At 41.6% G+C, this 27,312-nt stretch overlaps 1 long non-coding RNA gene across 1 annotated transcript in view; it reads left to right on the forward strand.

Annotated features, from left to right (window-relative positions):
• Positions 1-8,223, forward strand: part of LOC105031119 — a 98,320-nt gene extending 90,097 nt beyond the window's left edge. The window contains exon 4 of the long non-coding RNA XR_829670.3: positions 8,044-8,223. This is a non-coding gene — a long non-coding RNA (uncharacterized LOC105031119). The remainder of the gene's footprint in view (positions 1-8,043) is intronic.
• The last annotated feature ends 19,089 nt before the right edge of the window (positions 8,224-27,312 follow it).

Raw genomic sequence — 27,312 nt, forward strand, 5'->3', positions numbered from 1 at the left:
CGCCGTCAATCTGCATAAACACATTTTATCATGTGTTTCATTGAACATAAAAGAAACACAAATAGCTGATGTATATAAGGATTCAGATTGTTTGTTCTGTACTCTGTAGAAGCACCTTTGACATTGATTACGGCTAAAGTTGGATAGTTTATTTCACTCTTTGGTGCATATCCTCTCCTGCTCGGTCAGATTGGACCACAATCTTCAGGTCCCCCCATGAATATTTAATGGGTTTTGAGTCCGTGTTTTGGCTTGGCCACTCAAAAATCTTCACAGATTTGTCCTGAAGCCACTCCAGAGGTGTCTGTTTGGGTCAATGTTGTACTGAAGGATATATCTTCACTCCCATCTAAAGTCCTGTAGATCTCGATCAAGTTTTCTTCAAAGACCTCTCTGTACATTGCTCTGTTCATCCTTCCCTAAATCCTGACTATTCCTAGTCCTTGCTGCTGAGAAGAATCCCTACAGCATGCTCCCACCACCATGCTTAATCGTAGGGATGGTATTAGCCAAATAGTTCTATTTTGGTCTCATCAGACCAAATCACCCTTTGCCCCATGCTCTCAGAGGCCTTCAAGCAGCAAGTCGTGGAAGTCATGCCTTTTACTCAGTGTCTTCTGTCTAGCCACTCTGACATTAAGGCCTGATTGGAGTGCTGCAGGCATCATTGTCCCTTCTAACACATTCTCCCATCTCTGCAGAGAAACTCTGAAGCTCTCTTAGTGACATTTGGGCTCTATGTCACCTCCTTGACCAAGGCCCTTCTTGCTCCCAGGATTTTGAATGATTTAGCAATTTTTATAACCTTCCCTACACACTATTATCCAAGGTCTATGGAGAATTCCTTGAACATCCTTGCTTGGTTTTCACTCTGACATGCACTGTGATTTGTGGGACCTTATATAGACATGTATGCCATTATAAATCATGTCAACAAAATGTGGAGATATTGAAGGGGTCTTAATATTTTTTTAAGACCATTAAACTTATTAGTAAAATTGTGAACAAAACATTTTGAGAACAAAAGGGAAAGCTTTTTCACGTTTCAATTTGTTTGTTATTTCTGGAGCTTATTATGGATATTATTTAATTAAGCTGGAAAGCAGATCATGACCATTTCTGGTTTTGTCTCTGTTGTTGCCAAAATTAATAGATAAATATTGCTCTATTAAAGACAGTTTCTACTGGGATCAAAACAAGCCAGAGAAAACATACATTACCACCAGTAACTGTATCTTCTATATACAGTTGTGCTTAGTGATGGCCATAAGAGTTTTCATTACCGTTCTTATAGCAGCAGGATATTATGCTATCAGCGCTAACTCAGATTTTCTTTTTCATAATAAAAGCCATTATTCAAATATATAAGACAATATAGTAGGCAATCTAGTCTGTACATTTTATGTTTAATGCCTGTTCCAATATTGTTTTTGTCTGTTATTTTTTACAGACTATATTGTTAACTATATTGCCGTAAACATTTCAATGATGACCTTTATTGTGATAATGAAAATTGATTTAGAAAATATGACTGATCATGCAAAGAAAACTGTCTTTTATTTAAGGATAGTGATTTCCCACACCTGTGGCTTTTTAAATTGCAATTCATGTCTGTGTATAAATAGTCAATGAGTTTGTTAGCTCTTACATGGGTGAACTGAGCAGGCTAGATACTGAGCCATGGGGAGCCGAAAAGAACTGTCAAAAGACCTGCGTAACAAGGTAATTGATGCTAAAGGTGGCTATACACAGTATTAAGAGCTAAGGGTATGCAACGTTTTGAATAGGGGTCAGTTCATTTTTATGTTTGTTGCCTTGTTTTGTTTTGTGATTGTGCCATTCTGTTATGACCTACAGTTGAATGTGAATCCCAAAAGAAATAAAAGACATGTTTTGCCTGCTCACTCATGTTTTCTTTACAAATGGTACATATGACCAATTCTCCAAAGGTATGCAAACTTTGGAGCACAACTGTTCTACTGTATTACTTTAGAAGAACCTAGTATCCAAATCTCCTTACAGTACATTGCAGGCATACATTTTTAGTATCTGTGGGAACCAAACCCACAACCCTGGGATTGCTGGCCTATTTTCTTACCAACAGAGTTGCCTAGGACCACAGACCACAGAATCTCCAACTTCCATCCGAGCTGCATCCTCCTTCAACTCACTGAATAATATAAACTGTACATTAAAAAACCATCATGATGCATTTGATTGCTATCATCATATAGGTTTAAGACCTTTTTTCCTTCTTGTTGAACTAAAACACCAACTTTTTCACACCACCTTGTTCTGTAATGAGGCATGGTTTAAGTATAAAATGCAGGAAGGTTTTTCCATTTTAGACTATAATTAGCTTAGTGTAAAAACTTGACTTGTGCAGACTATGGACGTGCAGTCTATATATGCCGGATATATTAATATATGGGTTCCCAAATTTTTTCAAGAGGGAAAATGTTATGCCCCTTACAGCTTCACAATCTTCTCCTTTTCTTTGGCTTTCCAGAGCTGGTTTACTGGGGCCCTTTTATCATCCCCCTGAAAAGGCCTGATTTGGGCAGGTGTGCCTCATCAAGGGGTGGCAGCCTAGCTGCGTTCAAGGGCAGCAGCTGGGTTGCGTTCTTGGGCCAGGTGGTTCTCCCTGGGGCGTTGGCCTGATGTTAATGCAGGAGAGGGCATGTCCTTGCCACAACACATTTAAAAAATCTAGGTGGAACAATCACACAAGTCAGTAGTAGTACGTATTTTAGGTACTTTTTGAAAAGGTACATTTTAGTGAAATGATGCAGAGGACATGCTAGGAATTGGTGCCACTAAGGCAGGGGTGTCCAAACTATTCCACGGAGGGCTGTGTGTCTGCAGGTTTTCACTCTCACCTTGTATTTGATTAAACTAATTAGGTTACTAATTGGTTAGCTTCTACTCTCAGCTGGTTGTTTAGGTGTGAACTGGGAGCCAATTTATAGGAAAAACCAAAAACCTGCAGACACATGGCCTCCGTGGAACTGTTTGGACATCCCTGCACTAAGGTATTTCATATGGTTGGCACCCTTTTTACACAAAACATTTTTGGGGGGTTTTGCATTTATGTATATTTGTTGTATTTTATAGATAGATATAGATATCTGTTTTAAATAAGTTTTCATGTCTGTTTTGCTTTCTTTTGTCCATACAAATAGAATGTGCTGTCTTTTCATAATTCCAGAGCTTATTTGCAAAAGAGAACTTGATCTCAACAAAAAATCCCTGGCATATTTAATGTCAACTTAAATCAAATCAGTATTAATGGATATTTGCAATATTCGTTTTTTATTCCCCATAATGCCAAAGGCGGGAAATGTTATAATAATACCTAATTTCTATAAAGTTTATTTAGAAACCAAATACATTTTTTTATTGCATTCATATGTACAGAAAGTGAATAGATCCATTTACATTGGGAGTGTCATACTTTATGTAAGTTTTTTTTAAATTACCCTCTAATCAAAAAAGTTATTCTGCCCCTAGTAGATATTCTCGTCATTTATAGGGTGTGCAACAAGATTGGGACGGGCCGCTAACAATAGCTCTGTTCTCTCCTGAGTTGCAATGTTACTCTTATAAACATGACATTCTTGTGAATTAACAGTCAATACTGTAACGCAATAATATGTACTGTAAGCAGTTGATTATACTGATCAATATGTTGATTTGACACCACATCTGATATATGTTTGCCCTCGCTCAATTGCTTTGTGTAAGGGTTGTAGTCAAGTTTAAATGTAGATATTAATTGTTCATTACTTTCAAAAAAAATATTGAACCTTAATTCACCACACCAGAAAGAATGCAGAATAAAAGGAAATATATTGTAACTGATTACATTTTCAGTTCATAATAATAGCCATTTAAATCAGGGACGACAGGGAATCCCTGGCCAGTGAATGTTTCTGTCCCTGGCCAAAGCAGTTAAACATCTTTTAACTCATTTTTTATATTATAAAATGGTTACAATACCATGCAGCAGCCATTAAAATATTTAGTTTTAGATATTTTTTATTTATAATCTAACTAGTATTCTAAATACTGTGTAATTTTTGCACTATTATGTGGCTTATACTTTTTGCAGAATACTTTTTAAATTCATTCTCGTTGCTTTGAAATTATTGGAATTAAATTCTACTTCCTTCTATTTAAGTTAAATTAAAATTAATGTAATTAATTAATTAGCAGTGTGACCAAAGCTAGACCATCAATTGTTTACAAAAGTCCCAGTGCAATCTTCGTGATTACAACTATGAATCATCACTGTTTGTCTAATAAACCTGCATGTCATCAATTTAATTAAAATAACTCCAAAGTAAAAAAGTCATAATTTATTTACCCAAGCCTCACACAAATACATTTTTGTAACCAAAATGGTACAATTTCACAACTTCTCTCAATAGAGCACATAGCCTCCTTCCCATTCCTAGGGGCAGATGGCAGCCAACCAAAGTGAGCCGTCGGGCGCCCCCTGTCGGCACAGTTTCGTACTCTGGCAGTGTGTGCTGCAGTGGAGTGGAGAGCAATGTAACCATGACTTATATAGTGCACTACTTTTGACATTAGGGCTCATCTTAAACACATGCACTCAAGAGGAAATATGGTGGCTTTAAGCCAGAGTCTTTTGTTCTCCCTCACAAGGCCACCGAGCAATGTGTGGGGGAGTCGGTATAATCACTGAGCTGAGGGGAAACGTGTAGGGTGGTGTGTGTGTGGATGGGGTAACAGCTCCTAGACGGGGAGATGGGAAGGCACTGGGGGGTTGTTACTAAAGGAATGTATTGTAAACCTGTTGACTCCCTCTGTCACCACCATCACTTCACCCTCTTGTCACTCAAAAGACAGTGTTATTTTTTTTTGCTTTGTGGGTTTCATTTTCTTTGTCTCTCTTTTTTATAGTGTGTGTGGGTTAGAATATGTGTGTGTCTGTGTCTAATTAGTCAAATGCTGTGTGTGAGGGTCTACAGCAGAGGGTCAACTCTATCTGCCCATGTCCTACATTTCTTGAAGTTTTAGTGATTTAGTTAGTAGATGCTGTTATCCAGAGCAATTTACAGTTAGTGCTTCAATATTAAGATAGCTAGGTAGGAATACCAAAAAACAGTAGTAGGCAATTTATACACTCAGTGAAGTAGTTAATAAGCAAATTTAGTGCTAGAAGAAAAAAAATGCTAGTATTAGTAACTATCCTGTGTCTTCCTCTCTATTTTGCTGCACAGCCCCACTCACCCTTTCTGGGAGTTTATAAATGGCTGTCCATGAGCTGGGTTTGCCTTGGAGTGGAACATCTAATAGTAGCTGGTGGTATGTGTTTTGTGTACTGGGACTGGTAAATGAGTGGCAACTCATGGCAACAGTGATAAGCAGTAGTGGGGGGTCGGAGCAAGAGGACTAGGCTTTTGCATTACAATGTTTGAGCATCAGGCCAACTGTTTAGACTACTGCTTTAGCTCACCAGCTGCATGTGATGTGATGATTTGTACACAGAGCATGTGATGTCTATAGGTGACCTAGTGAAGGCTTGGCTTGTAGTATGAAAGCACATGGGAATGAATTAACGTTAGCTCTAATAAGGAAGTGTGGACACAATAGCTTGTTCTCAGAGAAAGAAAGAATGGAGAAAAAGTTATGATGACTGATTTTAATATATTCGACCTGCGGAAAATGTCATTACTGAATGTATTGTATTGTTCATTTGTATTAATAAAAACGAATACAGAAAAATAAAAAACTTATAGAATGGAGACTAAGGGAGGACATAGTCAGGTGTCGTTGATTTGTGTCCGCTGCGTGTCGTCTGTCAGCAGTTCCCTGTCGTGGCATTTCTTGTCCGTCTCCCTTCGTCTCTCTTTCCTGACATCTTTGTCTTTGCCACTATTTCCTTTCTCTTTTCATCTCCTGTTTAAATTTAGGATTATACCGGTCCAGAACTCATGTTGATAAGACATTTAGACAGACACATCATAACATAGTTAATATCTTCTCCCTTTATCTCACTGTCCCTCTCTCTCCGTATGAACTCATTCACTCCGTTTTCCTCTCGCGCGCCTGCTCGCTTGCTCCCGCCCTCTCTCCCTATTCTCTCTTGCGCTCCCTCCCTCGCCTGAAAGCACGCGCTCTAATACCCAGTTGCTCGGTGAGGGAGAGAGGGACATCGCTGAGAGGAAATGGGAGCGGAGAGTGTGCCGTATTTGCTGACCAGAAACGGATTTCGATTTTTTCCATTTGATTTTGAGCGGAAAAAGAGCACGAAAGGGGGAAACCGTAAGGCGAGAAGCAGTTGTCTTTTTCTCGTTACCTTCGTTCTCGTTTCTCCATCTCTCGCTCTCCTTCCTTTTCTCACTCCCTCTGTCTCCCGTACCCTCCGTGGGTAGCGGGCCTCTGGGTCTAACTGATTTCAGCTGTGGGAGGAAATGAATGGATGATATGTATTTATCTATCCAGCTTTGTTCTGGTGCTACTGCTATTGGATGCTGTCCCTGACAGGGAGGAGTGTGGCAGGGAGGGAGACAGGCATGGAATTGGGCAAAGAGAGCATGCAGGGCAGGGCATCGTAGATTACCGTTTCGGAGACTCGTTGAGCAGACTGCCAGGCTGACAGAGAGAGGAAAGTAATACGAAGAGAAAGGGAGACTGAAGAAAGGGGAGAAATAGACAGATTGAAAGGGAGGAAGGGAGAAAGAGCAGAGGATGGGTTAATGATATGCCCCAGAGGAGCGGAGCGAACTAGCGGAGGAGAGGAGTGGAGCGTGGGTAGAGGACAGTTAGCCTACAGCAACAGGCGTTGGTTGACACATTCTTTCCTATTATTCTATTCGTTCTCTGGGATGATTTCTTTGCCTTTCCTTTCTGGCCGTCTGACTCTCACTGATTTTCCTCGATGTATCGGCCTGTCTTTCTGTCTGTCTGCCTCTCGGTCTGTCTCATGGATCAGATGACACTCAGGCTTCCGCTTGTTTTCTCTGTGTGCCGCCGGTGCAATATCGGGAGAGGGTAATGGGTTTACAGTGCACGCATCTGTGTTCCTGTGTGCGCGTGTGTGTGAGGCTCCTGTGTGTATACGCATGTTAGGTAGGCTACACGTACGTGACAGTTTTTTTAACCTCCACATTTTTCTCTGCTGGTCTGTGATGCTGGCGTCATGGCCCTGTCTTTTTCTTTCGTTCATTCTTGCACTTGTAGCTTTCAATTTCTTAACAGTCAGAACTTAGTCCTATAGGCCTATTAATCTTCTGATCCATTTTATATTTTCATGCCTCATCTCCTTTTTCTCTTCTCCGCTGGCATTTGCCTCCTGTTCCGATGAATTTTTTTATTGTTTCCAGCTCAGAATCTCCGGTTTTGTATCCTTTTCCCCCCACATTTTATTGTTGCTTCCACTGTCATTCTTCACCCATTTCTGTCATATTCCCTTGGGTCTGGCACCTGTCAAAGGTTTGCAATCTTCATCTTTAAAAGAAAAAATTGCCCGTCTTTTTCTCTCTCTCTTTGCCTTTATCTTATGCCTCTCTCCCTCGCCTCTCTCTCTCTCTCTTGTCTCTGTCTTGCTCTCCTTTTCGACCCTCTCTCTCTCTCTTTCTCTCTCTCTCTCTTTCTCTCTCTCTCTCTCTCTGTCTGCACATGGTAGTCTTGCATGTCTGAGCAGCAGACGTCCAGACAGCAGCAGCCTGATTGTAGCAGTGTCCATCTCGCGCTACAATACGGCACTTACAAACCTGATACTACGCGACGCCACACCGCAAGATCACCCCTAGATACTACGCAACGCTACAACAGAGCCCCCTCCAACCACCATTACCTTCCACTTTCTGTCTTATTTCTCTTACTTTTTCTCTCCTTTGTCTTTCTCCTTTTCTCTTTTCTCTTCTCCCACTTTCGCTCTTTCTGCCCATCACTCTCAATTAAATTTTATTTAAAGGGCTTTATTGGCATGGGAAGCATTTGTTTACATTGCCAAAGCAAGTAGGGAAAAAAGAACCATATATGTCTCTCTCTTTCTCTCTCTGCTTCTCTCAGATTTAAGAGACAGCTCAGAGTCTGCGACTGGAATCAGAGCGGTGAGTTCAAGTTCCTCCTTTCTTTTCTTCCTCCCTCTCGTCGACCTACTCCTACTCCTCTCCTGATCCTCCCCTTCTTACTGCTCCCCCTGTTGCGAGATGCTGCCTGTGCCACAATAGGTCCGGCTGTCTAACAACTCCAAATTGAATTGGTAATGTTCATGGCGAGGGGTGCCGCCTGCGGAGGGATTTTTGTGTTTATTTACTGAGACTAAGATGGTTTTTTTCTGGGCTCCGGTTCCTGCCGATCCTTTCTGGGTTTGATGGGGCTGGTGGACTGGCGCTGCCTGTCTGGTCTGGCTGCCATTGCAATTGTGTGTTTCTACGTATGTGTGTGCTCTGTGTGTGGCACTGCTGTTTCGTGGGAGGCTCCCGTCATCTCTGATAGGAATGACGGGGACCAGAGATTGGGGTTGTAATGGGATTGCTTTCTGGAAACTAAGCTTTCTTATAGACCCTGTGTTACAGAGTATGACTGTCTGTGTAGGCATGTCGTTGTGTGATGTGGGCTCAATATCTAGTGTGTGTGTGTGGTCAACGTGTGTGGTCTACCAAAAATTGAATTTGCTTATTGCGTTTAATCGTATGCAGCACGTTTATTTTGTTGAGGCGGATTATTGGGGCAGTTTCACGATAGGGAGTCAACATTTATGCAGGACAGGATGGGGATGATGGACGATGTATATGGCGCGTGGTGGGTTTTGTGTGCGTTTGGTGTGTGTGGTGTATATCTGGTGTGTATGTGCCATGACCGGAGATTGCACTTGTTCTCAGCCGTGAGGCAGTGAGATACTAACTGTACTCCAGTACAAAGCTAGGGGGGGACAGATGGAGAAACTGCCATTTTCTGTGGGTTTCAGGCCTGTCTGTCTCGCCAGCATTCAAATCTGTACCTCTCTCAATCCCTGAGACCCTAACTTGTGACTTTTTCCGTTGATGTGCACGGGTTGGGTTCTCGGGAGCTGTGAGGGGTGCTTACACGTCTTGGGCCGGTCACATCTTTAGAGGAGAGATGGCTTTTTTTCTCTCCAATCGGGGGGTGGATGCTCGCGTCAACGGACCGACTCAGAAATAAATGCAGGGGCAGAGAGTGAGGGATCTAGTTCACACTGAGGTTATGTTGAGTGAGTAGGAGTGAGCGAGAGGTTGGGTAGAGGAGAGATGTGGACAGAGAGAGGAGAAGCGGGGAAGAGAGGAGAAGAAATGAGGAGAGAAAGGAGACGAGAGAGAGGGGAGAGAGGAAACAGAGGAGAGGCTAAGGGTGGGGGTAGTAGGATACTGTAGCAAAGCGGTTTTTGGCCTGAGAAACATAGGACTGACTGGGATAGAGACTGTTGGCGTGGTGCAATGAATGATGGAAGGATAGAAGACATGAAAACAGACTGGAGGGGTAGAGAATATTGTGATAGAGAATGGATGGATGTTGGGATGAGGGCTAGAAGGGTGGATGGTAGCGGGATGAGGTAAAGCAAGCAAGTTTATTTATATAACACAATTCATACATAGAAGCAATTCAATGTGCTTTACAGTGAAAATAAAAATACAAAATGCAATGGAATTAAAACATTCAGATTGTTACAATTCTCTAGCTCAGCTGTCTCCAGGGGGATATATAGATGGGCGGATATACAGATGTACAGATGGGGGAAGGATCGGGATGGAGAATTGTAGAATGAAATGATGGATAGGTAGATGCCAAGATGGAGGGATGATGTGATGGAGGGAGCTACACAGAAGATCTGCTATAGATGGGGTTACCCATGCTGACATACATTGCCTACATGTAGCCCATGAAAACCAGGGATGAAACTCATTAGGGCGCATTGATGGTCGCTCATCCACTTGTTTTCACACCCCCCTCAGTTAATTGAGAAATTTGATGGGCCTGTGACCTCGGTTTTGAGAGCAGCACAAAGTACTGATGAGAGCGTGGTACTGAAAGCTCGGTACACATGTGCCTGACCTCATGGAAAGCTTCGTCGAGCTCAAACTCCCATCATTGTGCTTCTGTTTGTGTGTCTCTGTGAGATGCCCCTTTTATGTGGCCTTGGCTTTATACAGCATACTTTTCTTTTGCATGGGTGGTTGGAACCCTGAATTCTGATTGGCTGACGGTTGTGGTATATGAGATAGTATACCATGGGTATGACAATTTTTTTAAACTATTTTTATTGCATTGGTAACCAGTTTATTATAGCCACAAGGGGTTGTGGTATATTGCCAAAATATTGCAGCTAAAGGCTTTTCTTAAGCATGAAGCAACACAGAGTATTTTGGCCATATTACACAAACTCCCAAGTATAGTAACATGCTGTTACTATGAGAATAGGGTCCCTGAACCCAACTCAAGGACTGCATTCCAGATGTGGAACCAGAATCGTGTTACTATGGGCCACTGTTCCAACATGTTTTATATTCAGAATCAGACCCTATGCAATCATTTAGCCAAGCATCAGACATGGCAGAAGGTTTATAACTGTAGAGAATTACCTTATTTTAAAATGTCCCACTGCCTAATTTTAATGTGCAGAATTGCAGCTAATTAGTTTCAGCAACAATTCTTAACAAAAGGTGTTTATTTACTACACCTATTAATGACATTCTTAATTTGGAACCTTTGCCCCTAAAATAAGTTTGTGATCGGGCATGCTCAAATACATCTCACAAAGACTAGAAAACCTTTGGGCAAATGTGTGTTCAAGTGTGAGCTTTTGAAGAAGTAAGCGAGTAAGTAAAAGTTTAGAGACAGTTTTCTGTCGTACTGTAGTAACAGTGATGATCATATCACATCGTGTATGAGGGGCGCTCAACCTGATATGAATAAAATCAGTGTGTTCTAGCCTGTGTGGAATTGTGCCTCAAATCAGTGATATTCAGGAGTTCAACAGTTTGTTTCTCTCAAGATATTGTTGTTGCGTTAGGAGCTGCGTGCGTGCATGTGAGCCTTTCTATGTGTGTGTGTGTGACAGGGTGCCCGTGTCAATTTGTCTGTAAGCATGTGCGCATGCGCATGTTGTCGTGCTGCAGTAAGATGGTAGCCTTCAGCAATAACCGATTACCATAGCGTTTCCTCTGTATTGCGTGAGGCAGAATTTTCTGTGTGTGACCCAGGCTCTTGTCACAGTGGTCTGCCCTACGTCAGTCCGAGTGTCTTTCTGTGGGATCGTAGGCCGATATCTGTGGTTATGCATCAGCTTTTTTCTGTTGGGAGGAGCAAGGTTTGTGTAATGTATGTCTTGTAGGCGATAGATAGTGTTCTCATGCCATCTGTCAGAATTACTAAGTTTGTTTGGATGCTTGTTTCTATGTTTGTGTGTGTGTGTGTCTGAGAACACTGAATGTTTGCTAATGAAGTCTGTAAGCACTTAAATGCCTGTGTGAATGCATATATAATGTTGTCTTGTTTATATGTGCTTGTGTGTGTGTTTGTTTGTGTGTGTGTGAACCATTGTTTGACGGTATCGATAGGGATAAAAACGTCCTTAAAATGTGATTAAATCATGTAAATTAATTAAAAAACCATGTCCACATTTTAAGTGTTATGATTACTTTAAAATAAATGGGGTTAGAATGAGGGTTAGGCATGAGGGGCTAGGTTTAGGGGGTTAGGGGATAGGTTTAGGGGGTTAGGTTTTTGGGGTTATAGGCAAGGGTAGTAATTATTTTTTTTTAATGGGAAATCCATTTTGATATTCCCCTTTCGATAGATGAGTTAGATTGTCTGTGTTTGTGTGTGTGTGTGTGAGAGAGAGAGAGAGATGGTAAACTCTGGTGGCATGTGGTGTCCTGTGAGTTCGACAGTGTTTCCCTGCACCACTTTACACAGGCAAAAGCAGGTCGGTCTGTCTGTCTGCTCTATGCAGCGGCAGTGGGTAACAGTGCCAGACCGGCACATTGAGGGCGAGAGAAAGAGACAGATGAACAGAGAGGATGCAAGAGAGGTAGAAAGGAGGAGAGAGGGAGAGAGACCAAGAAAGAATGAAAGACAGAAAAACATGAGAGACAGAACAATATGAAGAGAAACAGCTAGAAAGACAGTCTGCAAGAAAGAAAAGTAGCGAGAAAAACGAGAAAGATTGCCAAAGAAATAGACATCCACGGGGAGACAGAAAAAGGCGGAGAATACAGGAACTGACTGATAGCAGATCAGTCGGCCGGCAGCCATTCGCCTTCCCTCCTAAGTGCCTGATTACGATCCCGTATCGCTGATTGCGATAATAATCGTCTGACGCTTGGCACAGTACAATATATGTACTGTGACTTGTACACGTGTTGCCAGTGACTTCTGAATGTCAGTATGCAACCCGGTTTAGCTTTGACACCCTGAGAGGAGGTGGCCAGCTCTGACCTTGAATGGCTTGTCCTTAAGGGTATGCACGCACTCATGGCTGTGTCTGCATAGGGTTAGCGCACCCCCCCCACCCCACCCCCGGGCCGGTGTCTGTGAAAGATCTTTGCCGCGTTGTAGTTGTAAAATGGCCGCCTTCCCATAGTAGCCAGAGCCCAGTCTGTGCTGATCAACTTGTGTCCATGAGCGGTGTTCTCCCTCTGGGTTGGAATGTGTTTGTGTGGCGCGTTTCCTTACAAACATTCCACATGACTCTATATGGTTCGGTGGGCATCGCGAAGCTTCATGTCAGCGGTGAAATGTATTGTTTAAACGCTCAGGAAATTCACCCGGTCATCTTGTAACAGTTACAATAAAGAACATTTTCCTCCTTTCCGCCGTGTTTTTATTTTTTACTACAAATGTGTCTCTAGCATTTATAACAGATTGTTAACTCCAGGGTTGACTGCGTGGCTCCCCGCCCCCAGGTTTGTCTGAGCTTTGTGTATTTCTGTCAGCGTGAGGGGACCTGAAATGCCCCCCCCCCCCCCCCCCCCCCAGTGGTTGGTTAGTGAAATAAGCCAGGCTCCTCTGTGGAACTGTGAATCTAGCTCAAGTTGGTACTCTGTCATCCGCCAACATAACTAACATGGCGTTTTATATAGTGCCAGGCTGAAAGCGGCTACGACTGGTTTGCTCTCTCTCTGATATAGAGACGAATGCAAAGCGCCGGTCTCTTTTCCTGCCAGTCCGTTTCTCATGCCAGTCGACAGTTCACTAGCTACAGCGTACGCCACCACAGAGTGAAGGAGTGAGGGAGGGCGCAGGCGTGTCTGTCTACCCCCCCCCTTATCACTGCGGAACGGTTGCAGCTCTGCTCTGTCTCTCTCTCTGGCAGCCTGGCAGCTCAGTTCTATTGTTCTGCCAGTGCCGCCCTCCCCCTTTTGTGTCTGTGCCCTAAACGGCACTCTATCATGGCCAGTGCCCCAATGAGCCCGGGTCAAATGAAGGGCACTAGAAATGGGATGGGGTGCCGATTAGGAAACGTCCACGCTTGGCTTGTCGCTACTGTCTTTTTTGGGGGCTGCTGGCGCCACTCTGTCGACCACGCCACCCTGACTCGCCGTGAGGTAACGGCGATGGATAGACATACATCTCATTGCGAGCTCGATCCCAGGTGTTTTGTGCCAGAGTGGACAAGTTAACCCAATCTGGCTCAGATAATTTTATTGGTATTCAAGACTCTGCCGAAGTGGGCCGTTGCCTGTTATAGTGTGACGCTGGCCTCTCGATCCCCCCACTGCCCCCAGAATTTGAGTCGGTGAAAGTCCGCTTTTTACTCATCCACTCACGCTCATCCACTCACACTCCCTGTCCTCCTCGCCCTCAAGTCTAGCATCCCTGCAACCCCTGTTCCGGCCCTGTGCCACCCTCTGCCACCCTTGTGCCCCTCCATGCAAACCGCGGCCCACTGTACCCTCACCCGCTGTACACTCACCCACACCCAGCCAACACCCATGTTTTGCCGCAGTGCTGTGGTTATGTTTCCCCGAAAGCCCTCAAAGTGCTCTCAGGTGCCCCATCATTACCATCCTAAATCCCTTGTATAAAAGGCAACAGAGGTGTAAATGTGGAGCATAGCTCAACGAAATACTACAGATAAACGCTGCCAAAACTGTCACCAGGTACTAAGACGACACGGGTAAGAGTGTCTACGTAATTACTAAAATGTATTCTTGCTAATGACGTCTGATATAATACATCCTGTCACTGATTGTCTGGCGTTTTTGCATTCTGTGAGAACGTGTTGTGCTGTGAGTCATAGTGTGTCTGTGTGTGGTCATCATTTGGCTGTTTGACTGCAAGCGTGTTTATGAGTCGGACAGCGCAAGGCTAAGCGACTCGCCATGGCAGTGAGGGGAGACGGGTGACTCTCCTTGGCTGGCTCTTCCCTGTGTTACTGGCACCTAATATGCGACCAGATTTGCTGCAGTTGTCGAAAGCCTTGGGCTGGTATCCAAAAGGTTGCAGGTTCAAAACCTGTCAAGGTGAACATGTCAATAGCAACTAGTATACAATAAATTGAATTGGATGAAGGGCATTACACACACATACGGTTCCATACAAATGCCTGTCACCAAACCTATGTGCATCATTTGAAAAAGGCTAATTGGTCATTAGAAAACCCCTTAGCAACTATGTTAGCACAGCTGAAAGCTGTTGTGCTGATTAAAGAAACAATAAAGCTGGCCTTCTTTAGACTAGTTGTGTATCTGGAGCATTAGCAATTGTGGGTTTGATTACAGGCTCAAATGGCTCACATGGCCAGAAACAAATAACTTTCTTCTGAAACTTGTGGGAGGCCCCTGTGCACAACAAAAGAGGAGTGGGAGGCCCCTGTGCACAACTGAGAAAGAGGACAAATACATTGGAGTGTCTAGTTTGAGAAACAGGTCCTCAACTGGCAGCTTCATTAAATATTGCCAACAAAGCCCCAGTCTCAACGTCAACAGTGAAGAGGCGACTCCGGGATGCTGGCCTTCCAGTCAGAGTAGCAAAAAAAATGCCATAGAAAAATGCTCAGACTGGCCAATAAAAAGAAACGATTAAGATGAGCAGGACATAGATTGGGGGAAAAAGTGTTATGGACAGACATATCTGTACACCAGGCTCTTCTGTGGAGTGTTCTGGCTCCGACAAGGTTTTGTTCCATCCCCCACGCAGTGTCATACCCCACCGGGAGCATTTCAGAGGCGGAGCGCTGCGAGTCACCTGTATTGCGAGATCACAAAATCAATAAACAACAATAAACTACTTTGCCTGTCCGACTTTGATTCCCTTATTGTTTTTGTATTTCTTCCTTGATTTTGGGGGTTCTAACATGATGTTCTTCTATAGTTCAAGAATTGTAAAACATTCACTGTGTGCTAAATTATTAGGCAAATCGTATTCCTCAAGATTTATTTTAATTGTTGAACAAACACAATGCTCTCAGTCAATCCAAAATATAATTGTATAATATAATAAGTAACCCAAAATCACAATTAATAAAAAAAAAAATTAAGAAATATTCTGTGTCCAATATAACCACCCTTCTTTTCAATAACTGCCATGAGCCTTCCATCCAGGCAGTCTGTCAGTTTCTTGGTCTGTTTACGATCAACTTTCGCTGAAGCAGCAACCACAGCCTCCCAAATGCTGTTCTAAGAGGTGTATTGTCTTCCCTGACTGTAAATCTCACGTTTGAGAAGGGCCCACAAATTCTCAATAGGATTTAAGTCAGGAGAGGAAGGGGGCCAGGTCATTATTTTGGCATTGTGGCCCTTGCTTGCTAGCCAAGCAGTGGAGTACTTGGATGCATGTGATAGTGCATTGTCCTGCATGAAGACCATGGCCTTCTTGAATGCTGAATACTTTTTCCTGTACCACTGCTTGAAGAAAGTATCTTACAGAAACTGGCAGTGTGTTTGGGAGTTGAGTTTCAGTCCATCTTCAACCCAAAAAGGTCCAAAATGATAGCAGCCCATACCAGTACCCCTCCTCCACCTGGCTGGCGCCTGACTGAAGTGGTGCCGTGTGTCCATTAGTGATCCAGCCACGGGCCCTTTCATCTGGTCCATCAAGAGTCACTCTCATTTAATCTGTCCATAAAACCTTTGAAAAATCTGTCTTCAGGTATTTCTTTGCCCAATCTATACAGTACAATTCAAATCTTATTCAGTGCTGGTGGTGTTTCAGCCTTCTTGACCTTGGCCATGTCTCTGAACACTTGACAACATGTACTTCTGGACACTCTAGGTAGGTTGCAGTTCTGGAATTTGATGGCACAGGAGAATAATTGATTCCTGGTACTGTAGCTTCACGTTTAATTATTCTCAAGTCTTTTTCCAGTTAATTTGCGTCTTTTCTTCTACATGCGTTTTTTGCACCCCAGTTGACTATTCGCAACAAAACATTTGATTGTCCAGTGGTCACGCCTCAATAGTTTAGCTATTTTAAGAGTGTTGCATCCATATGAAAAGCATTTTTAAAAAAAGTGTCAATTAAATTAATGTTTTGGCCCATTTTACCTGAGGTCATGAAGCTGCCTAATAATTATGCACACCCTGATATTAGGTGTTATTCATTGTTGCCACACCCTCCCTCATTACACCAATACATTTAGCCTGAAAATTATTCAATCCAATAAGCATTCAAGTTTATATGATGTGGTGTTGGAAGATGTGCAAAGAAAAATGTATACAAATCCGTATACTCACTTGTCTAATAATTGTGCACGCTGTGTATAGGCAAGTAACAAAAGCTTAAAATCAGGCATCAGTCTAACCTGTGTACAAAAACTAGGCCTACCTGAAAAGTGTCTGTACCATATGTAATTATTTCTTGATATAGCAAATAATATCTCACAGGTCCTGTCCTGTGTAATGCAAGGTTACTGAACATTTTAATGGGTTTTCAAGATGCATAAATACTGAATAGCTCTATACAAGTAGGGTACTTTTCAAAATCACATAGGCCTGTTATAAGGAAGATATTTAGGTTATAGTTGCACATTCTGTACTTACTTACACTACATTTTTTTGGTATTTGAACTATGCAGCTTGGACAGAGCATCCATAAAAAATTGACAAAGTGCCTATCTTTAGCGAAGCAGAGTGGAGAGCTGCTTCTGGGACGCTTCTGGGATGCATTGACTAGAATGGCCATGATCAACTCCGGCTAACGCGTCGGAGCCAGAACATGCCGCAGAAGCACCCCGTGAAATTTAGGGGTAAGTTTGAGGTGTTCGGATTGTGAGATGCTGACCAAATAAGAAATGCTTGACGCCATTTGTCAAGCATGGTGAAGGCAATTTGATGGTCTGGGGGTGCTTTGGTGGTGGCAAAGTGGGAGATTTGTACAGGGTGAAAGGGATCTTGAAGAAGGAAGACTATCACTCCATTTTGCAACGCCATGCCCATCCCTGTGGACGGCGATTGATTGGAGCCAATATCCTTCTACAACATCTATAATGGAGTGGCTAGCACAGTCATTAGATCTCAAACCTGTTGACCTGTTGTGGGAGCAGCTTGACCGTATGGTACGTAAGAAGTGCCCATGAAGCCAATCCAACTCATGGGAGGTGCTTCAGGAAGCATGGGGAGAAATCTCTTCAGATTATCTCAACAAATTGACAACTAGAATGCCAAAGGTTTGCAAGGCTGTATTTACTGCAAATAGAGGATTATTTTATGAAAGTGATGTTTGAAGGACAATTATTATTTAAAATAAAAATAATTATTTCTAACCTTGTCAATGACTGTATTTCCTATTCACTTTGCAAAATTTCCTATTGAAACTATGTTCTTTCATGTATGTTTTTATGGAAAACTAGGACATTTCTATTATTGTATTATATTCAAAGAAAGCTGACAAATGAATGACACTAATGCATGACCTATGTGCAAACACTCCACAGGAACAATAACTAAGTCATTTTGTAAGTAATTGAATTGAATTTTCTGCAGGGCGACAACATTTAAATACAACCCACATTTCCCTGAAAAATCAATGGAGTTCAGTGATTAATACAGCATATTTATAAAACACAACCATCTAGCCAATTAAATAATTTGCTTTTGTACTAGATTTCAATGTTACCTATACTTACCTGAAAATCACAACTGATGTTTATGTTGAATATAGTATTAATATAGTTGCATAATTTTAAGGTCATAACATTGTTTAACATAACACTTATCTACAATATATTACATTGATTTCATTAAAACACATTGTTTCAACATTTACAACAACACTATTAGGACATTAAAAGGAAAGTACATTTGTATAGCACTTTACATACAGAGTGGAAATTCTAAATGCTTTACATTATTAGGCCAAAATATAACAAACAGGCATAGGAATAGATTTAGCATTAAAGACAAAGCATAAAAAGAAAATTGCACATTTATGTAGTGAGTGAATTAACAGTAAATTACTTTTATCAATTAAAACGCACCAACTGTACCCTAACAATTACCTTTACTTAATCTCTTGGTATCTCAAGTAACTACCCTGTCCCACTATTTGAATCCACCACCTCTCAAGTTGTTCTGGTTAAGTGTGTTCGCTAAATTGCTAAAATGTATAAATAAAGGCATAGTATATCATTTGACTTCATGAAAGAATAAAAGATCTGTGCCATCTCTCCATCACAGTCTTTTTTCATAAACCTCTTATGCTGTATCTCCAGACGTGTTTTCCAGAACCTTACACTGACTAAATGGCCTGGACCTTTGTCTTTGAAAGCCAGAAATGATAACAGATAAGTTGGAAAAGAGGAACCCAGAGGAACCCAGGGGGAACATATCCTTTAGATAAAATAGTACCCACTTCTAAAACGTTCTTAAAAGGAAATAAATTCAAGGAGAGAGCAATCAAAAACACAATTGTAAGGAGAACCCAAGGAACCATTGAACTCCGGGGAGTGGAAAAGAACTACATGACAAACAAAACCTCGATCATAAAATACATCCATGGTCTTATTATTTTTATAGTTCTCACTCATAAGTTCGGTAGGAAAAAAGGTTTGTCTAATAATAGCCCTGATGTAAAATATAGCAACAAATCCTGAAGATATTGATTCATAATTAGCAGTAATTATTTAATTATGTTTATTTCACCGTCATTTAAAATGTAAGTAAACTGAGAACAAATTATTGTTGCCGGACCGCGTAAGCGGAGCTGGCCTAGAAGCGCGAATGTCACTGACTGACTGACTGACCTTGTTAAATAGGATTGGGGACCTGTGAGCTATAGGTTCCGCAAAAAAATCTCCTAACAGTCAAAACAAAGTATGCATTTAGATTTGTTCTGGATAGACAAAAACCTCGTTGGTTATAACCTTCAGTATCTACATTATAGTAAGCCTAAAATATAACTCTTTACGGTTATATTGCTACTGTTTCTGGTAGATTTTCGAAGTATGCATCCGTGCTGGATAATGTAGCTGGCTACATACAACATTCAGTAGCTACGTTATAGTAAGCCTAAACTAAAACTGTTTACGGTTATATTGCGATTTGTGGATTTTCAAAAGTATGCTTCTGTGCATGCTTTTGGGGGTAATAATATAGGCTTTATCAAAAGCCCTTGGGCAGTAAAGGAGTGGGGGTTTCCATGATTCTCTCGTCTATTAACTTGACGAGAAAGTCAGTGAAACTCATGTGGGAGACCTGAGTACGTATACAGAGGATGGCATTATTTAATAATTTTTACGGTTTTAGTGCGACTATTTCTTGTACTCATCTGGGCATTCTTTTTGGGTCAGGATAGACAGAAAGGTAGATGGCTACAACATTCAGTAGCTACGTTATTGTAAGCCTGAACTAAAACTGTTTACGGTTATACAGTATTGCAACTATTTCTGGTGGATTCCACGATTCTCTGGTCTCTTCACTTGACGAAAAAGTCAGTTATCGTCACCTATATTGGTAGATACTGTATCAATGTCATTCACAAATGGCAAATTAGCTGTTAAAATGGCCAGTGGTAAGAGAGGATTTGTTCAGGATAGAACCTTCAGTAGCTACATTATAAGCCTAAAATGAAACTGTTTACTGTTATATTGCGACTATTTCTGGTGAATTTTTGAATTATGTCTTAGGATTTGTTCAGGATAGACAAACACTTTGCTGGCTACATGATTCTCTTGTCTTTTCACTTGGCGAAAAAGTCAGTTATCGTCACATACAGCTCCGGAAAAACTTAAGAGACCACTGCACCTTTTTTTTTCCCTTCCAAAAAAGTTTAAAAGGAAGGTTTTGAGTGAGGAACCGAAGGGTTAAAATTAAGATACCTCTGCAAATTGAACACTTCTGATCCTCACTCACAACTTTCCTTTTCAACTTTTTTGGAAAGGGGCAGGAGAGTGGGCTAAGCCCCGAATGTATTGTGATCCTAGTGACACCTCTGACTGTAGTTATTGTATCAATATCATTCAATGGCATGCTTGATTGGAGTTCTTGCTTGATTGAGACAAACTGCATTGTGGGATTGTTGACGTGCTGTACTCTGCCTGCTGTTACCTACCTGGCTACTTGCCAAACTTTTTCGAATTTACTCTTTATAAACTAATTGGTCAAAATGCTATTTTAAGAGTTTTACCAACGCAATATTTATCTGTTGACCTCTTACCCAACTTTACTACACCGGGACTCTTTTTGGACATAATTAACGGAACTACTTACCCCTGAACACCCGAGGCTAAGTATCATTACAATGCCTTATCACTGTAATTGTTGTAGCAACAACACAGAGGAGAACGTTCATCTTCAGTTAAAGATAGCAGAGTTAGAGGCTTGGCTTCTGACGCAAATGTCAGGCAAGGATTATGCTAGTGTAGAAATAGAAAAAACTGCGTCAGTGCCACCAGATAGAAACAATAGTTTTGTTAGCCCCCCGGCACAGCTCCTGCAGCCGGGCAATAACTTTCTCTTGGTCAATGGGAAGAAATGCTGACGACCAGTTAAACCTGAATCGTTGCTAAATCCAACTGAGACTTTGAACAGGTTTTCCCCACTGGAGTCGGAGTCAAGGCCCGAGTCGTCTTTGTAGGGGAATGATCGACAGGCTTGTTCTACCGGTGGCTTTGAAAAACTAAAAACTTTAGTCATCGGCGATTCCATTACACGCAGTATTAGACTAAACAATCAGCCGGGGATCGTACATTGTTTACCGGGGGGCAGAGCCACCGACGTAGCCGCAAATCTGGGGTTGGTACTAGCGAAGTCTAAAACTGGCAAGTATAAAGAGTACAGAGATATTGTTATTCACGTTGGCACCAACAACGTTAGGATGAAACAGTCAGAGGTTACGAAGCAGAACATAGCATCAGCGTGTAAACTAGCTAGAAAGATGTGTCGTCATCGATTAATTGTCTCTGGCCCCCTCCCAGCTAGGGGTGGTGACGAGCTCTACAGCAGACTTGCGCAACTCAATCGCTGGCTGAAAACGTAGTTCTGCCCGTCGCAGGAGGTAGAGATTGTAGATAACTGGCCTTCTTTTTGGGACTCTCCCAGAAATAGGGCCAGGCCTGATCTGCTGAGGAGCAACGGACTCCATCCTAGCTGGAGTGGTGTTCTTCTTTTATCTAGGAACATTGACAGGAGTCTCACTCCAATAGCCTTAACATGAGATAGGGTGCAGGTCAGGCTGCAGGCTGTTAGCCAGCCTACTAGCATAGTAGAGTCTGTCAATAGCATAGCCAGAGTAGCTGCCACTGTGACTCCTTCCAGGCTGAGAAAAGTAAAACAAGGTAGTGCTAACAAAAACAACCTTATTAAAATAAAGCCTTCCTCCACCTCGGTCACAAATAAAAATGATTGTATCACTTCGCATCTCAAAATGGGACTCCTAAATGTTAGATCCCTTGCTCCAAAGGCAGTTGCAGTAAATGAATTAATCTCTGATCATAAACTAGATGTTATTGGTTTATGTGAAACGTGGCTAAAGCCTAATGAATTAATTGCCTTAAATGAGGCCTCTCCTCCTGGTTATAATAGTGATCATATCCCTCGTGCATCCCGAAAAGGAGGGGGTGTTGCTAATATTTATGACAGTAAATATAAATGTACTCTCAAACATATCACTGAGTTTCATTCTTTGGAAGTTTTACTCATGAAAGTTAACCAGGCCGATAAATCGGTCTACATAGCTACTATTTATAGGCCCCCCGGGCCATACACATTGTTCCTCAATGTGTTTCCAGAATTCTTGTCTAACCTTGTAGTCATGGCAGATAGTATTCAAATTTTTGGCGATTTCATTATTCATATGGAAAGGTCCAATGATCCTCTTCAAAAAGCCTTTGAAGCCATAATTGACTCAATGGGTTTCATCCAACATGTCTCAGGTCCAACACATTGCCACAATCACACCTTAGATTTAGTCCTGTCATGAGAAATAGATATTGTGGATCTAACAATTTACCCCCAAAATCCTTGATTATCGGATCACTGTCTTATTACATTTACCGTTAAAACAAGAAATCCTCTTGCCCCCCAAACAATGAGTTTCAAAAGACGTAGTATAAATTCTCGGACTACAAATAAACTCCTTGATATTCTTACAAGTTCGCTCATTAACGATAGAGTAAATAAATCTGTAAACGATCAAATCGAGGATCTAAACTCAATACTGCGAAATACATTAGACACAGTTGCACCACTAAAAACAAAAGAAATATGCAACAAGAAACTTGCTCCCTGGTACACAGACAATACTAGAGCAGTTAAGCAAGCCTCCAGAAAATTGGAGCGAAAGTGGCGCTCCACCAAGTGTGAAGTATTTAGACTTGCCTGGATAGACAGTACACTACAATACCGAAAATAACTCACGTCTGCTCGATCAGCATATTTCTCCAACCTGATTGAGGCGAACAAAAACAATCCAAAATTTCTCTTTGATAAAGTTGCAAAGTTAACAAAAAAGCCAAGCTTAGCAAGTGAAGTGGGTCTTCATTTTAGTTGTTATGAATACATGAACTACTTTGATGAAAAGATCGTCACCATTAGAAAACAAATGAGTGACTCCTCCTTAAATAGTTATGGTCCTCAAAATCTCAGTTGTCCAAAAAATTTCCTGAACCTCCCTGACCAGGTGTCAATGGGGACACTTGAATTTTTTGATACCATATCGCTCGACACATTTACAAAATTTGTAATGAATTCTAAACCCACAAACTCTCAGCTAGACCCGATTCCAACAACATTTCTTAAGAAGCTATTTCCTGTGCTAGGTCAGCCAATCCTGAACATAATAAATTGCTCCCTTTCCTCCAGATGCGTACCAAACTTACTAAAAATAGTGGAAATTAAGCCTCTTCTAAAAAAAATGTATCTGGATCCCGACATATTAAACAATTATAGGCCAATATAGAACCTCCCGTTCCTCTCAAAAATCTTAGAAAAATGTGTTTCCTAACAACTGAATTCCCTCCTAAAGACAAATAACATTTATGAAATACTCCAGTCCGGTTTCAGATCCCATCATAGTATTGAGACTGCAGTCGTGAAGGTAACAAATGACCTTCTAATGGCCTCAGACAAAGGTTCTGCATCCGTCTGCAGGTTCTGCATTCGACTGCAGTCTCAATACTATGACAAGTCAAAGGTATGCTTTGGTGTTCCTCAAGGCTCGGTTCTGGGCCCATTATTGTTCTCACTATATATGCCCCCTCTGGGCGATGTAATCCGAAATCACAATGTAAACTTTCACTGTTATGCTGATGACACACAGTTATATATTTCAATGAAGCATGGAGAAGCCCCTAAATTAGCTACTTTGGAAGCATGCGTTTCAGATATTAGGAAGTAGATGACAGAGAATTTCTTGCTCTTAAACTCAAAGAAAACAGAAATGCTTGTTTTAGGACCCAAAAAACAAAGAGCGTTGTTAGCAGATCTCACTGTGAACCTCGACGGCTGCATGGTCGTATCCCAAAAAACTGTAAAAAACCTTGGCGTTACCCTCGACCCTGACCTCTCCTTTGAAGAACATATTTTATATGTCTCAAGAGTTGCTTATTTTCATCTTCGAAACATTGAAAAAATTAGAAACTTTCTATCAAAAACTGAGGCAGAAATATTAATCCATGCTTTCGTTACTTCTAGACTAGATTACTGCAATGCTCTTCTCTCTGGTTACCCAGACAAATTAATAAATAAACTTCAATTAGTGCTGCACACGGCTGCTAGAATCCTAACTAGAACAAAAATAATTGAACACATTACTCCTGTCCTGGCGTCCTTACACTGGCTGCCTGTTAGGGTTAGGGCAGATTTTAAGGTTTTACTCTTAACCTATAAATCAATACATGGACTTGCTCCTACTTACCTTGCTGAAAAGATCCAGCCATACATACCTACACCTAACCTTAGATCACAAGATGCAGGCCTTTTAATTGTACCTAGAATTTCTAAACAAACAGCTGGCGGCAGGGCCTCATATAGCTCCACTCCTGTGGAATGATCTGCCAATTAAGGTTAGAAATGCAAACTCAGTGCAAACTTTCAAGTGTCTACTAAAAACTCATCTCTACAGCACGGTTTATAATTAGGTGTAGCCTGGCCCGGGGGCGTGAAGGTGACCAGTAGGCTTGATACTGTCCACCCTTGCTGTCTTGCCAGGTGGGCTCTCGTCGCCACTGGGATGCCCTCCCTCCAATGCCTTTCGGGGGAAGAGTCACTGGCTTGTTGTTGACCCTCTGTTGCGCACTTGTGCAATTGGGCTGTACGCTGTTGGCAATACTCGGCCCTCATTCATGGGGGTGGCGGTTGGTGGGTGTCCCTTTGGTTGATGCCTGGCAATGTGGGTGAATTGATTTCCTGCCTGTTGGGCCCTGTCCGGGGCCTCCCCAGGGTAGGGCCACAGTGTCACCGGACCTCCCCCGTCTCAGTTCCAAGGTGTTATGCTGCTATATTATTGTGCTGGGGGATATGAGGAATGCACTACTAACTTTTTTTCAGTCTCCTCCAGTTTTAAATTTTAGGAAGAGATGAGGTCCTGGTCCACACCTGCGGATTACCTGGTTTGGGAGGCCCGTTGCTGTCCCTGTCCTTGTCCACCTGGTCATACTTCTGACCTAGTCTAAAATCAAATAGACTCTGGATTTAGCCCAGAGAATTTTTTTTTATTTTTCCAATTGGACTTAATATCTCACCCGGCACAGCCAGAAGAGGACTGGTCACCCCTCTGAGCCTGGGTCCTCTCTAGGTTTCTTCCTAAAATTCGACCTTCTTAGGGAGTTTTTCCTAGCCACTGAAATTCAACACTACTGTTGTTTGCTCCTTGGGGTTTAAGGCCGGGTGTCTCTGGGATTTATAAATAAATTTGATTAAAAATTTGATTCACAAATGGCTAATAAGCTGTTAAAACAGCCAGTGGCAAAAGCCATACATATTGTAGATGCTACTTGTAGGGGAGGAAAACTTAATAAGAAATGTTAGTCAGTTTAACACAATGTAACTGCTCAAAAAAATTTATGGAACACATAATAATCACGGTATAACACCAAATCAATTAAACTTCAGGGATATCAATTTGTCCAGTTAGGAAGGATAAGCAATTGTGAATAAGTGTCACCTGTTTTGATGCAAATAAAAGTGACCACAGGTGCACTGAAGAGGCAACAGCAAGACAAACCCCAAAAAGGGAATGGTCTTGGAGGTGGTGGCCACAGACATTTGCTCTCTCCTTATCCTTCCTGACTGATTGTTCTCTAGTTTTGCGTTTTGTTAATGTCTCTGTCACTACTGGTAGCATGAGGCAGTACCTGCAGCCAATTCAGGTTGCACAGGTATTCCAGGTTCAATCAGTTGGTGATTTTGGTTTTCATTGACCGTTGTTACGTCATTTTGTTCTTAATGAATTACACAATGTGCAGTAAAGATTTTTATATTTAATATGTTTCATTCTTCGAGACCCGTTGTGTGATTTAAGTGTTCCCTTAATTTTTTGGAGCAGTATACAGTACAATTTAGGGCTCAACAATAATGATGGCCCCGGGCCAGTAAAAAGTCGTGATTAATCGAAATAGCAAGTCGTTGTCCCAATCGGGCCACCACAAAAAAAGCGAGATTGTAAAATAATAATTGCATTATAAACTCAACATCCTCCAGTTGTTTCGTAATCTGGCACACAAAACTACCTTGTAGCTCCTTTCGCGCGCTGTTGACCAGTCAAGTGTTGAGCAGTGATGTGACGTGTGGCTGTCTGGTATTGTTTTTCAATAAAACATTTAAAAACATGCTTTAGTCACTCAATTGAAGATGGCAGTAAAGGATAACTATGAGCTCAAACGAAAGCGAACATTTTTACCTCAGTGCAAAAAATGATTTACCTGTTTTTACGTCAATGGAACACAGATGCACTGTCCTAACTTTCGCAAACAATCCCTGACCAGCCATGCCAATAGCAAACAGCACCTGGTCAGCATGACAGCTAAGCGGGTGGCTGAAGATCTGTCTTCAGGGCCCTTGGTTGTATCAGGAATTTGAATACAGATGCCCATTGGGTGATTGCACGTCATAACAACTGAATACCTAGTAACTGACTGTTGCTGGTCACCTTGTTCCTTGGGGTCAATAACTCAGTGCGGAGTTTTCGTTTGAAAGTCAGTGTTTTGTTTGAAAGACAAATGCTTTTTTTTTATAATTTGAAATGTTATGAAAGAAATGTTTTTTATATATCCAGAATGCATTTCATAAATGATTAATCATGTTAAGTAACAAAAGTATTTGGTTCTTTGTTGTAACACTGATAAATTTCAACTTTTGGAAGGAGGGACAGTAAAAAACCAATTCGGGCCAGTGAATCAAATCATTTCTGTAAGGGCTTTTTTTCTCATAGTTACAAATGTATTCAGAACTCTCCTAATCATGGGAACATACCTATTAAGGTAGATGGGTTTAAAAAAACATGAAACTCCTATCGATTTGGCGTAAGCACACAGTATGCTCTATTATTGGGTAAATAAATGTTTTAAGCATTACTAATTAAATTATGAAATTGTGTCCTTTTAGGGCTGGACCCGAATATTTAAATATGTGTTTGTTACGTATTTGTTTTTCATTTTCACTCTTTGGATAATCTTCTTTTTTTTTTTTTTTACAAACACAATGTAGGCTATCAATAAAGGCTAACTGCCAAATATATTTTGTGAGCTGCCTGACATCCCTCTCACTCAGAGCAGTGAACATCATGCTTCAGTTCACCTTGGATGTCTAATATTGGCATGCAAGCAGTTGTTGCCATGCATACATAGCTTCATTCATTGTACAGAAGAACCAGGCACAGTTGAAGCTTTCCAATTGTGTGATACGTGCATAGGAACTTTCACGCATATAGTGATTTGTATGC

Source organism: Esox lucius, chromosome 7 (assembly GCF_011004845.1).
Source record: "Esox lucius isolate fEsoLuc1 chromosome 7, fEsoLuc1.pri, whole genome shotgun sequence".
NCBI classification, from domain to species: Eukaryota; Metazoa; Chordata; class Actinopteri; order Esociformes; family Esocidae; genus Esox; species Esox lucius.